The sequence below is a fragment of the Lathyrus oleraceus genome, chromosome 5 (assembly GCF_024323335.1).
Source record: "Lathyrus oleraceus cultivar Zhongwan6 chromosome 5, CAAS_Psat_ZW6_1.0, whole genome shotgun sequence".
Classification (NCBI taxonomy): domain Eukaryota; kingdom Viridiplantae; phylum Streptophyta; class Magnoliopsida; order Fabales; family Fabaceae; genus Lathyrus; species Lathyrus oleraceus.
The window spans coordinates 562,865,145-562,879,136 of NC_066583.1; the positions used below are offsets into that span (position 1 = coordinate 562,865,145).

A 13,992-nucleotide genomic window follows, 5' to 3' on the forward strand; every position below is an offset into this window, starting at 1 on the left:
AATAAATGTCAATCAGTCCAGCAGAGAATGTCACAAAGGATGTTATAACATATAAAATGTTAAACATAAATGTCAGGTGGTACATAACCATAATTATACACAACTACATTAGTTAAGATAATCAGAAATCCAGGGAACTCATAAAGAGCCCAAATATTACATCATGGCATCAGAAAGACTGCCAAAAATTACAAACATCAAACAGAAAAGCAACAAATCATCCAAGCATCCAAAATAACCAAAACAACATCCAGAATAGCATCCAGAACACACAACATTAACAGGGGGACCATCAACATCACAACTTAGTCTGAGGAGGTAGCATCTTCCTCACCTTCAGATTCAGATTTGCCACTAGATTTATCTTGAGCATTAGACCACTCACTTGAGGTATGGGCATCTGACTCCTTGGCTTTACCAACCTTATCCATCTCTTCCTGCTCCAAGCTACTAATGAGAACCTCTAAAGCCTCTTTCCTAGCCTTGGCAACCCTAATCCCAGTTTCCAGCTCCTTACAGGTTTCTTTTAATTAAGCAACCAGTCCACCTTGTGAGGCTGGCTCCTTCCTTGCAGATGTCATGACAATGTCATTGACATGACTGCATTCAAATAACTTATAATGAATGGACAATGGAGGCTTCCTTCTACTGGGGATATCACTTGTGTTTAGAATACCAGGTTACTGGGTTAAAATAATTCCACAAATGATCGAGGGAAAGGCAATTGGCAGCTTTACTGTTGATGTGTGTTTTTCGCAAGTATACGAACGCGTCAGAGTAATATAAAAGATTGTCGAATCCACAGAGACCAAGTGTCAATCTATCGTTATCTATTGTTATGGTGTTTATATAAGGTAATCAAAATAGGGTTTTTTAGAGTGTGCAATGAAAAGTAAAGTGTTGAATAAAGTTCAATTAATAAAGACAGGCTCGAATGTAATTCACATGATCAATTAACAATCCAAGTACTTGCTAATAAAACTACTTATGGGCAGTGTTTCCTACTTTGAAAAGAACTAATTTAACAGGAACTGTCGCTTTCGTGTATTCAGAACCGAGTTGTACTCCCTAATCAAACCCTCTTATTGTCACTTATAAAAAGGCGTGCATTGAGTTAGAGTAGTAAACCTATTTTTAAGAAATATAGTATCTTGACTAAGTTGAAAAGTATTTCAACCTGGATTTCTTAACCAAAAGAGGTTCTCACGAACCAGACTCTAAACTTATAAACGCGTCCGAAAATAGTTTTAAAATCTCCTTTCTTCTTAAGTTAAAAACTCCTAAAGAACTAAACAAAACGCTTTCGCTGTTTTTGAAATAGTTAAAAACAATTAAGTTTAAAAAGACGTTGGACGGCTTTCGATCTTACCCAACGAAAATTAAGTGCGAGAAAACTTAAGTTGAAAGGCAAAATAGCCCTTAAGTGTTTCTACGAATAATTGTACGAATTATCGATTCAATTACGATCCTTACATTCTAACCTTATAGATTTAGTTAGACATGGTAAAGTAAAGGTGCGTTTAATTTAAATAAAAGTAGTGCGAGTGCGAGAAATAAATAAAGTAAAGCGAGTGCGAGAAAATAAATAAAGTAAAGCGAGTGCGAGAAATAAATAAAGTAAAGCGAGTGCGGGAAATAAATAAAGTAAAGCGAGTGCGAGAAATAAATAAAGTAAAGCGAGTGCGAGAAAATAAATAAAGTAAAGCGAGTGCGGGAAATTAAAATAGATAAAGACAAAGTAATAAAAATCTGCTCCAATCGGAGGGTTGAATAAATTGCAAGCGGAAATGAAAATGGCGGCAGGATTAACTTCCTTCCAAAGTGCTCCAAACTCGATTACAGACTTGATCACAAAACTCAATTACACAGTTGTGGTAACACCCCAATGCGAAGCGATTACCACTTTAAAATATTGAATATATGCCTAAGTGAAACAAAGTTTGCTCTAAGTTTGCCTCTGCTCTAAGTTTGGATGATTAAACAAGTGAATTCGAGTCTCTATTTATAGGCAAGTAAAATAAGGGAAATGACAAGGATGCCCTTCAACTTGAAAATGGGAGGGAAAACTTTTCCTCTTGTGGCGCCCGCCACAAGGCCATGGCGCCCGCCACAAGGCCAATCTGAGGCGCCTTAGTGGAAGTAGTGGGGAACGTGGCAGTTGAGGGAAGTTGAGTTAGGACACGTCATGGCAGGGTCTATGGCGCCAGCCATAGTGGGAGCCACAAGTACAAAATGCTGAATTTTAGGGTTTTTAGCTCATTTTCACTCCTTTTCTCGATCGGGGCTCCGATTAAAGTAAAAACCTGAAAACAAAGAGAAACATAGTAATAACACAAAAAAATGACAATAAAACTACTAAAATGCATGTGAAATCGGATTCGAAAATACGGTGAATTTCAGTGTCATCAAACTCTCCCACACTAAACTTTTGCTTGTCCTCAAGAAAAACATTAAAAAGCTCATAGAAGAAAAACTGGTGTAAACGAGTGCTTCAGGTTAAAAGATTTCTAAGTTCAAGTCGGGATGCAGTGATAGGTACTAACTGAGTGAACTAAGGGTATCATGATGACAATAATCCGCAAATACGAACATAAACTGCATTCCTATATTAATCAACCCATATTATCCCACAATACTTAGGCCCGCCTCTTCATCTCTTTTTGTGTCCTTTTCATTCAGGCGCAATCACATTAAGCCCGTTATCCGTACATGCTTCATAGCAGAGTGACCTGTTAGTGATTATGATCTAAACATGGGGTTTCTGGCACATAAATGTGTGTAAACCCTTTTATTCGACCCAACTGCAGTTGTGGGGGATAGGATCGTAATCTGCCCTACTGAGTTCAGGTCTAGACACCTCTGAACCAACTAACAGCGGGTAAGTTTTTTTTTTCTTTTTTTTTTCTTTTTCTTTTCGTAGCAAATTTTTACAACTCTTTGGTTTAAATGACTTTGTGAGGGTCACCTATATCGAATTTGCCATTTTGCTTTTTTTTTTATTTCACTGGATCATTCACTTATTTGCATCGGTCCCCTACGTAGAGGATGCGTAGGCCGGAGCTGACTGCTGGGATAAACTATTGAGGACTTATACTAAAATGATGATTAAGGCCATGGTATATGGGGTTTTGGGAATGATTCCTATATTTACGAAGTCTATGGTGCTAAAACAATACTGATGTTTCAAAAAGTTCTCCCAAGTCACCGCATCCTTACTCAAAACCCGTCTTTAAAACCCAAAAAATTTCAGAATAACACTGTTTTCTTTTGCAAATTTTTTTTTTGGTAGGGCTCAAGTAATGGAGAGATTAGACTGTACTAAAAGATACACTATATTGGTGACTCGTCTGTTCATGCATTATCTAAGACACTTAAATCTAAAAGCAAAAATAAAAATGAAGTAAACAAAAAGCAATAAAAATAAACAAACTATCTAAAAACAGCAAAGAAAAACGATAAAGAATAACGATAGAGTCTCCTCCCACACTTAAATCGAACATTGTCCCCAATGTTTCGAAATAAGATAAGGGAAGAGTTACCTAACAACCTACTGCTGACCGCTAGTGCCTTCGCCATCCTGAGGTGGACGACGGGATCGAGTACGACGACGGTCTCTCTGATCCATCCTGGCCTGTAGGGCATCCTGAGAAGTCCTCACCTCTCGAAGGTTACTTGGAATGGAACCCTAAGTGGCTTCGATGAGTGCAGTGTGTTGATGGTGGTATTGTTGCTGACGGGCTTGCGTATTTGTAATCGTAAGTAGGGACTGTAAAACAGTATCATAAGATCTATCTGTCCTCCGTTGCGATTATTGCATGAAGCTCATGTTATCTGCCAGTTGTTGTTGGATGGTAGAGAGTAGGTCATCACGCCTTTGCTCTCTAGCCATGTGGTCACGCCACATCTCCTCTGTAATATAAAATCAAGGAGTGGTACCTGCAGAAGAAGAAGATGGTGCGGTATGTGGTGGTGAAATGTGATGGGGGGACACATCAGGTACGGGAGATCGCTCTCTCCGATCATATTCTTCATCAGTGTCATGTCCCGCCTCATCAGGAACATTAGGAGGAAGAGGACCCAAAACAGGTGGAGCATATAAAACGTAGGTCCAATTCCTTTCATCTCGTACATCAGTACGTCTAGTGCATGGTAAAACAACAGATGGAATAGCTACACCATGAACCATAAGCACATAGCCTCATTCTTTCCTCAAACGACACAATTTCATGTCTCTCATAAATTTTAGGTTAATTATGCGAGGAGGTAAGGGGTATAGGGTAGCTATCTCATTATTCAGGTTAAGCGCCCGAGCAATAGACGTAATCAATCCTCCGAAAGCAATCGGTCCCGCTTTATTTAAAGTTAAAGTCATATGAGCGAGCATGAACGGGACCGAATTAATTCTTCTATTTGTGAGGCTTCCTTGCAAAAATAGAAGCTCTCTAGTATTAACCTTATTTGGATTCTCCCGGCCAAAAATAGTACATGCCAACAGATATCTAAAAACTCTGATGGCCGGGTTATGGATAGTCGAGGCGAGAATGCCTTCAAAAGAATTTATGGAAGTGTTTGATAATTGCTCCCAGAAGGAAAATACCTCGACTGACCAATTCGAATCCAAAGGGGCCTCACAAATAGCACCATCACCATGAGGAATACCTAACAGGCTTGCTAGTTCGTCGGTACTGAATTCATATTCAACAGCAAACATTCTGAATCTAACAGTACCAACTGTGCTAGTAGTGTTAGGATTGACAATGTAGATTAAAGAACTTAAAAATTCGATTGTCAATCTCTCAAAGGTAGGTTCTTTGTTTGAAAAGAAACTATGCAAACCTAAATTATCTAGTAAATAAAATATGCTATGGTAGATACCTAAAGTGTAGAGACAATTTTCATCAACATACCTTATCGGGAGGATCTCCCGATTTTGCAACCGTTCAATAATCTTCCTTTGCCTATCTCCCGGTTTCCCTCCTCGAAGAATGAATCCATTAAACTCCATTGTGTAGCTCTTGTAATGAGACGAAGAAGATGAAGTGGGTTGTGAAAAGGTTGGATTTTTATGAAATCCGACGGATGAAAATGAAAATGGAAATCGGGAAAATGATTTGTATGGTGTGAGGATGAGAAAGGTGTGAGCTTTTTGTGGGTTCAAGGACGTTTTTGCAAGGTGGAAAATGGGTTTTGAAGGTTCTAAGGTGTAAAAATGGTGAAGAAAGGGAGTCTGCCCCGAGCTTATACAGACGCTGTGGCGGGCGCCACAGGGTGTATGGCGGGCGCCACAAGGCAAAATCTGGCTGGGCCGGATTTTGGTCCTTTGGCTTGGGCTTCTTGTTGTCTTTTGGCTTGGGGGGTCCGCATAACGATTTGTCTTGTAATTTCCTAGTAACATGAGGCTTGCATAATTGTATAAAAATAAAAATAAAAATAAAATTTAAACATTAGACTAAAAGATAAATAAAGAACTAAAATAAAAAATGTAAATAAAATATACAAATATAAAGCATATATATATAAACGTAGAAATATCAATGTGCTAAACATAGTTAAAAAATTCCAAATGCAAAGATATAAAATAAGTTAGATAAATGCGAGGAATATAAGCATAAATAAGACAAAATAAAATGAGATGGTTAAATCAAGCATTAGGGGGGTCGTCTTCCTGAGTGGATCCACGGAGCATGGCTATCTCCTGCCTGAGCTCTACAATCTCCTGATATAAATAGTCGGCCTCGGTAGCGTGAGTGAGATCAGATACTTCCATCTGTAAGGTGAGGTCAGCCAGCTCCTGTCTAAGCTCTGCAATCTCTCTACGACACTCTGCAATCTGGGTGCGGATGTCTGGGGTCTGCAATGATAGATTGTTAGAGAATACAGTGATCCTGGGAGAAGGTGGTGTAGGCGTATGCTCAACAATAGGTGGTGATCTCGGCTCCTCGATAGTCTCTCTCTGGCCCTCCATAGCATAACTCCAGTTTGTTGGATCATGCACACTAGTCATCATGGGATCAGGTAGTGTAAAATAATGAATCGCCTTGCTGTCGACTAGCAATCTGAACTGACATGGGTGGAAGGAGGCTCTCCTTATCAACCCTCTGGTCAAACAGAAGTCGATATCCATGGTAGTGTACCCACAGTAGGTCCGGAGATGTAACAGCTTGCGAGATAGACCTAAAGCGATAACAATCTGTGTGATGATCCCTCCAACATGTATGACTCCTTCAGTCGATCTGGAAACACCGCTGAGGCCACATAACAGAAAGTTCCCACATGCTACTGGGCGAGACTGGGATGCAAAAAATAGTAGGAAAATCTCCTCTTCACTCAGTAATGTCTCAACATCCGGTTTTCCTAGGAAGGAATGTGCCAGTATCATCTGGAAGTATCTAAAAGCAGGGTTATGTATAACCTGGGATAACTGAGTAGAAGGATCCTGGCTCCCTCCACCTGAGATGTCAGTCCAGAACTTTTCCACTTCCTTCCCCAGAAAGTATCTCATATGTGTCTCGGGGATAGCGTCAGGAGTAGTCTGGAAACCCAATAGGTCATCGAACTCTTTCTGGCTGAAAGAGTACTCAACTCCAAAAAGCCTGAAAGCAGCATACCCATCCGATCCAAGGTAGGGGTCATAGTCAAAAGAACCGAGGAACTCCAATGTCAGATTCCTATAGGTGTTACTCATATCGTCAGCGAACTCATCCCAGTGGAGCTGGTGGCTCAGAAATCGGATACTTGGCTCAATGCCCAGTGCTTCCATGTAGTGCCGATCTGGATAACATGTGGGCGCCATAGGGCGCTGATAAAGAGCTATGTAGCGCTCTCTCTGAGCGTCATCTCAATAGGCCACGTGCATATCGTCGAAGTCCTGCATCCTGTAAAAGTTAGGAAAGGGATCCTGAAAATACAAACCATTCAAATATTTAGTCTCGGTGAAAATAATATAAAATTAAATTAAATAAATGCGAAAAAGTAAAAAAATGAAAAACCATGGGTTGCCTCCCACGCAGCGCTTGTTTAACGTCATTAGCTTGACGATTAGAATTTATACACCTGTAGTAGTAGGAGTCGGTGGATCAACCAGAGTGTGGCTTGAGTAGTATGCTGGAATGTCTCCTCCTTCGTAGAGCTTCAGTCTTTGTCCATTTACAATGAATGGACTACATGTTTCGTTCTTGATTTCTACGGCTCCGGATCTCAGAATCTTGGATACTTCGAAAGGGCCAATCCATCTTGAGCGTAGCTTCCCAGGGAAGAGTCGTAACCTAGAGTTAAAAAGGAGAACAGGGTCACCTATATTGAAGTTTTTCTTTACTATTCTTTTGTCGTGCCATGCTTTTGTTCTCTCTTTGTATATTTTTGCATTCTCGTAGGCAGATTGCCTAAGTTCTTCTAGTTTATGAATGTCAAGGATACGCTTCTCACCAGCGGCCAGGTAGTCTAAATTCAAAGTTTTAATGGCCCAATAGGCCTTATGCTCTAACTCGAAAGGTAAGTGACAGGATTTTCCATAAACTAGTTGGTAGGGAGTTGTTCCTATAGGGGTTTTGAAAGCGGTTCGGTAGGCCCATAATGCTTCTTGAAGCTTCTGAGACCAGTCTCTCCTAGAGATATAAACAGTTTTTTTCTAGGATTTGTTTTATCTCCCTATTGGATACTTCTAATTGGCCACTAGTTTGTGGATGGTATGGTGTCACTACTCTATGCCTAACTCCATATTTTCTTAAAAGTTTATCAAATATTCTCGATATAAAGTGTGATCCTCCATCGCTTATGACTAAACATGGTGTTCCAAATCTAGGGAATATATAGTTTTTAAACAGTTTAATCACAACCTTAATATCGTTTGTGGGTGCAGCTATGGCTTCAATCGGATTAGATACGTAGTCTACAGCTACTAAGATATACCTGTTTCTTAAGGATGGTGGGAAAGGTCCCATGAAATTTATACCTCATACGTCAAAGAGTTCTACTTCCTGAATGTTTCTTAGAGGCATTTCGTCATGCCTTGAAATGTTTCCAGTGCGTTGGCATCTATCACATTTGACAATGCAAGCATAGACAACATGCCACATGGTAGGCCAGAATAGGCCAGCTTGAAGAATCTTGGCGTATGTCTTAGAGGTGCTCGCATGTCCGCCATAGGGTACAGAATGACAATGCTCTATTATACTATTTACCTCTTCTTCCGGAATGCAACGGTTAAAAATGCCATTTTTACCCCTTTTGAAAAGGAGCGGTTCGTCCCAATAGAAGCTTCTCACATCGTGGAAAAACTTCTTCTTTCGGTGGTAGTCAAGATCAGGGGGTACTATATCAGCAGCTAGGTAATTAACAAAGTCTGTATACCATGGTACGTTACTTACTGCTAAGGATTTTTGGAAGTGCTCATGAGTGCCTAGGTTGTCTTCTTCAATGGTTTCTAGTCTAGCTATCAGTGTATCATAGGCGAAATCATCATTTATGGGTACTAAGTATGGTTTTAGATGTTCTAGCCTAGAGAGGTTATCAACTACTACATTTTCAGTCCCTTTTTTATCTCTTGTATCTAAATCAAACTCTTGTAGTAACAGAATCCATCGGAGTAACCTGGGCTTGACATCTTTTTTACTTAATAGGTAACGAATGGCAGCATGGTCAGTGTAAACTATAATTTTTGCTCCTACTAGATAAGATCTAAATTTTTCTATAGTGAAAACTACAACGAGTAATTCTTTTTCAGTTGTCGCGTAGTTAAGTTGGGCAGCGTCTAGGGTTCTACTGGCATAATAAATGGCATGTAATTTTTTATCTTTCCTTTGTCCTAGAATGGCTCCAACCGCATAATCACTAGCAGTGCACATTATCTCAAAAGGTTCCGACCAATCAGGTGGTTTCATAATAGGTGCAGAGATTAATGCTTGCTTTAAAAGATTAAATGTGTCATTACATTTTCCATCGAAAATGGATTCAACATCTTTCATTAAAAGTCCAGTTAAAGGTTTAGTTATTTTGGAGAAGTCCTTAATAAAACGCCGGTAGAATCCAGCGTGTCCAAGAAAGTTCCGGACTTCTCTGATAGTTTTGGGTGGTTTTAGGTTCTCTATAACTTCTATTTTAGCTTTATCTACCTCTATACCTTTTTCGGAAACTATATGCCCTAAAACAATTCCTTCGGTCACCATGAAATGACATTTTTCCCAATTTAGCACGAGGTTCACCTCCACGTATCTCTCCAGGATTTTCTCAAGGTTGGCGAGACAATTGTGGAAATCAAATCCGCAAACCGAGAAATCATCCATAAACACTTCCATGATACCATCTAAGTAATCTGCAAAGATTGATATCATGCAGCGTTGGAAAGTAGCTGGGGCGTTACAGAGGCCGAAAGGCATTCGTCTGTTGGCAAAAGTTCCATAAGGGCATGTAAAGGTAGTTTTTTCTTGATCTTCGGGGTGGATAGGTATTTGGAAGAATCCAGAGTATCCATCTAGATAGCAGAAATAAGAGTGTCTGGCTAGACGCTCCAACATCTGGTCTATAAATGGTAAAGGGAAATGATCCTTCCTGGTTGCTTTATTTAATTTTCTATGATCTATACACATCCGCCATCCTCCTTCTAATCGTTTTGCTACATGTTCGCCTTTATCGTTTTGCACGACTGTGATGTCTCCCTTTTTAGGTACTACATGCATAAGGCTCACCCACTTACTATCCGAGATCTGGAAGATTATACCTGCCACAAGTAACTTAAGAACTTTTTTTTAACAACTTCACTCATTATAGGGTTTATTCTTCTCTGATGTTCTCTGGAGGGTTTTGAATCTTCTTCAAGCAAAATCCGATGCATGCATACGGATGGGCTTATACCTTTCAGGTCAGAGATATTATATCCTAAGGATGAGGGATATCTTCGTAAAATGTTTAAAAGTTGTTCTGTTTCCTCTTGGCTCAAGGTAGCACTAACTATAACTGGACGGCCCATCTCTTCATCGAGGAACTCATATCTCAGATTCTTAGGCAGTTCCTTAAGTTCTAAGGTTGGTTTCTTAGGGCATGGCATAGGATCTGGGGTAAGGGATAAACATTCGTAAAGGTTATCATCGATGTAGGGTTTCTTAAAGTCATCATCTTCCTTTATGAGAGTGGATGGTAACTTAATTGTTTTTATGATTTCTTCTTGTTCTAATTCCCTAACACACTCATCAATGATATCTAAGGCATAACACGCGTCTCCCACCACAGGTGCCATAAGAAATTTTGAAAGTATAAATTCTATTTTCTCGTCACTTACCTCAAAGGTCAACTTTCCTCTCTTGACATTTATTATGGCTCCTGCAGTTGATAAGAATGGTCTACCTAGAAGGATTGGTATATCATTATCCTCTTTGATGTCCATGACAACAAAATCAGTAGGGAAAAATAACTGTCATATCCTAACAGGGACATCTTCTAAAAGGCCTATCAGATACTTAACAGATCTATCGGCTAACTGAAGTGACATCTTAGTAGGTTGTAATTCTCCTAAGTTTAACCTCTCACAAACTGCTAAAGGCATTAAGCTCACACTACCTCCTAAGTATAGAAAAGCTTTTTCGATGACATGACTACCCAAAAGACAAGGAATGGAGAAATTTCCAGGATCTTTATCTTTCTTGGCTAATTTATTCTCGGAAATAGAATTGCATTCCAAGGGCTTCGGATCGTCAAGTCTACGTTTGTTGGTAAGGATGTCTTTGAGAAACTTTGCATAAGAAGGTATCTGGGTGATGGCTTCTGTGAAAGGGATTTCTACACGAAGTTTTTCTATAACTTTAATAAATTTTTGATATTGGTTATTGATCTGGGTTTGTTTGAGTCTTTGTGGATATGGTATAGGTGGTTTATATGGCGGGGGTGGTACATAAGTTTTATCTTTAGGTTTTTCTCCTTTTTCTTGACCTTCCTGATTTTCAGATTCCTCTGGTTCCTTTACTTCGTCCGGGGGTTCGGTACATTCCTTGGAAGTTTTGGGTTCACTCAATCTTGGATTTGGTGGCTCATCATAAGCGTTCCCACTTCGTAGGGTAATGGCATTGGCTTGCCCTCTCGGATTCTGTTGAGGTTGTCCAGGGAACTGTCCTCCAAGTGTAGTTTGGGGGGCTTGGTTTAAAGCTACCTGAGAGATCTGGGTTTCAAGCATCTTGGTATGAGTAACTATTTGGTCAACCTTGGGTCCTAACTGAGTAATCAGTTCATTAACGTGAATGTTTTGGTTCATGAACTCTTTGTTTTATTGGGTTTGAGCAGTGATACAATTTTCCATAATTTTCTCAAGGCTTGGCTTTGGTGGTACAGGTTGCATAGGTTGATTTGATCTTGGGGGTTGGTAACCAGTTTGTCTCGGAGGTGCATTATTTTGGATAGGGTTATTGTTTTTATAGGAGAAGTTCGGGTGATTCCTCCATCCAGGGTTATAGGTATTCGAATATGGGTTCCCTTGGGTGTAGTTCACTTGCTCAGAGTGGGTTTCGTTTAATATACTGCATTATGCAGATTGGTGTCCTTTGGTTCCACATATCTCACAATCCGATGAAACTGCGACTACAGTATTCGGGTTTATGCACATATGCTCGACCTTGAGGGCTAATGCGTCCTTTTTAGCTTGCATCATGTCTATAGAGCTTAGTTCATGCACTCCTCCCTGGGCTTCCTTCTTCTCAACTGTCGCTCGTTCGACTCCCCATGATTGATGGTTTTTAGCCATATCTTCTATGAGGGCACTAGCTTCAGGATAAGGTTTGTTCATCAGAGCACCGCCTGCGGCAGCGTCGATGGTCATCTTAGTGTTATAATGAAGTCCATTATAGAAGGTTTGAATGATTAACCAATTTTCTAAACCATGATGTGGGCATGCTCTTAACAACTCTTTATATCTCTCCCAAGCTTCGAACAACGATTCTCCTTGGTTCTGGGTAAATCTAGTTATGTGGTTTCGAAGAACGGCGGTCTTACTCTGGGGAAAATATCTAGCAAGGAATACTCTTCTAAGGTTATCCCAAGTCGTAATGGAATTGGGTGGAAGGGAATCTAACCAAGATAGGGCTTTATCTCTGAGGGAAAAAGGGAATAATCTTAAACGGATTGCTTCAAGAGAAGCTCCATTGGTTTTAAAAGTGTCTGCTAATTGAAGAAATATTTTTAAATGTTGGTTTGGATTCTCAGTAGCGAGATCTACGAATTGTCTCTGTTGCACTAGTTGCAACAGGGATGGTTTAAGTTCGAAATTATTAGCTAGAATGGTTGGGTTTACTATACTAGAACTAGGTTCTTCGTTGGATGGTTGAGCGAAATCCTTAAGAGGTCTTTGGTTTTGATCTTCGGCCATAGCTCTCCTAATTCTATGAAAGAATAAACGTGCGCGAGCGTAACGTTCAGGTTCTGCCAGGGGGTATACTAAACTTAAACTTCCGGTGCTGCGAGTTCTTCGCATTGACCGGCGGGAAATAACCTAAGTCTAAACGATATAACAATAGGGAAATGAAATTTGACGAAATTGTTCCCTGGCAACAACGCCAAAAACTTGATGCGTGCTTTTCGTAAGTATACGAACGCGTCAGAGTAATATAAAAGATTGTCGAATCCACAGAGACCAAGTGTCAATCTATCGTTATCTATTGTTATGGTGTTTATCTTAGGTAATCAAAATAGGGGTTTTTAGAGTGTGCAATGAAAAGTAAAGTGTTGAATAAAGTTCAATTAATAAAGACAGGCTCGAATGTAATTCACATAATCAATTAACGATTCAAGTACTTGCTAATAGAACTACTTATGGGCAGTGTTTCCTACTTTGAAAAGAACTAATTTAACAGGAACTGTCGCTTTCGCGTATTCAGAACCGAGTTGTACTCCCTAATCAAACCCTCTTATTGTCACTTATAAAAAGGCGCGCATTGAGTTAGAGTAGTAAACCTATTTTTAAGAAATATAGTATCTTGACTAAGTTGAAAGGTATTTTTACCTGGATTTCTTAACCAAAAGAGGTTCTCACGAACCAGACTCTAATCTTATAAACGCGTCCGAAAATAGTTTTAAAATCTCCTTTCTTCTTAAGTTAAAAACTCCTAAAGAACTAAACAAAGCGCTTTCGCTGTTTTTGAAATAGTTAAAAACAATTAAGTTTAAAAAGACGTTGGACGACTTTCGATCTTACCCAACGGAAATTAAGTGCGGGAAAACTTAAGTTTAAAGTCAAAATAGCCCTTAAGTGTTTCTACGAACAATTGTACGAATTATCGGTTCAATTACGATCCTTACATTCTAACCTATTAGATTTAGTTAGACATGGTAAAGTAAAGGTGCGTTTAATTTAAATAAAAGTAGTGCGAGTGCGAGAAATAAATAAAGTAAAGCGAGTGCGAGAAATATATAAAGTAAAGCGAGTGCGGGAAATAAATAAAGTAAAGCGAGTGCGAGAAATAATTAAAGTAAAGCGAGTGCGAGAAATAAATAAAGTAAAGCGAGTGGGAGAAAATAAATAAAGTAAAGCGAGTGCGGGAAATTAAAATAGATAAAGACAAAGTAATAAAAACCTGCTCCAATCGGAGGGTTGAATAAATTGCAAGCGGAAATGAAAATGGAGGCGGGATTAACTTCCTTCCAAAGTGCTCCAAACTCGATTACAGACTCGATCACAAAACTCGATTACACAATTGGGGTAACACCCCAATGCGAAGCGATTACCACTTTAAAATACTGAATATATGCCTAAGTGAAACAAAGTTTGCTCTAAGTTTGCCTCTGCTCTAAGTTTGGATGATTAAACAAGTAAATTCGAGTCTCTATTTATAGGCAAGTAAAATAAGGGAAATGACAAGGATGCCCTTCAACTTGAAAATGGGAGGGAAAACTTTTCCTCTTGTGGCGCCCGCCACAAGGCCATGGCGCCCGCCACAAGGCCAATCTGAGGCACCTTAGTGGAAGTAGTGGGGAACGTGGCAGTTGAGGGAAGTTGAGCTAGGATACGTCATGGCA

General features: G+C 39.6%; 1 non-coding gene across 1 annotated transcript; it reads left to right on the top strand.

Moving 5' to 3' along the window:
* The first annotated feature begins 11,855 nt into the window (after nucleotides 1-11,855).
* On the top strand, nucleotides 11,856-11,962 carry LOC127090184 (small nucleolar RNA R71). Its single transcript, XR_007791713.1, has one exon. It is a non-coding gene; the product is annotated as a small nucleolar RNA R71 (small nucleolar RNA).
* The last annotated feature ends 2,030 nt before the right edge of the window (nucleotides 11,963-13,992 follow it).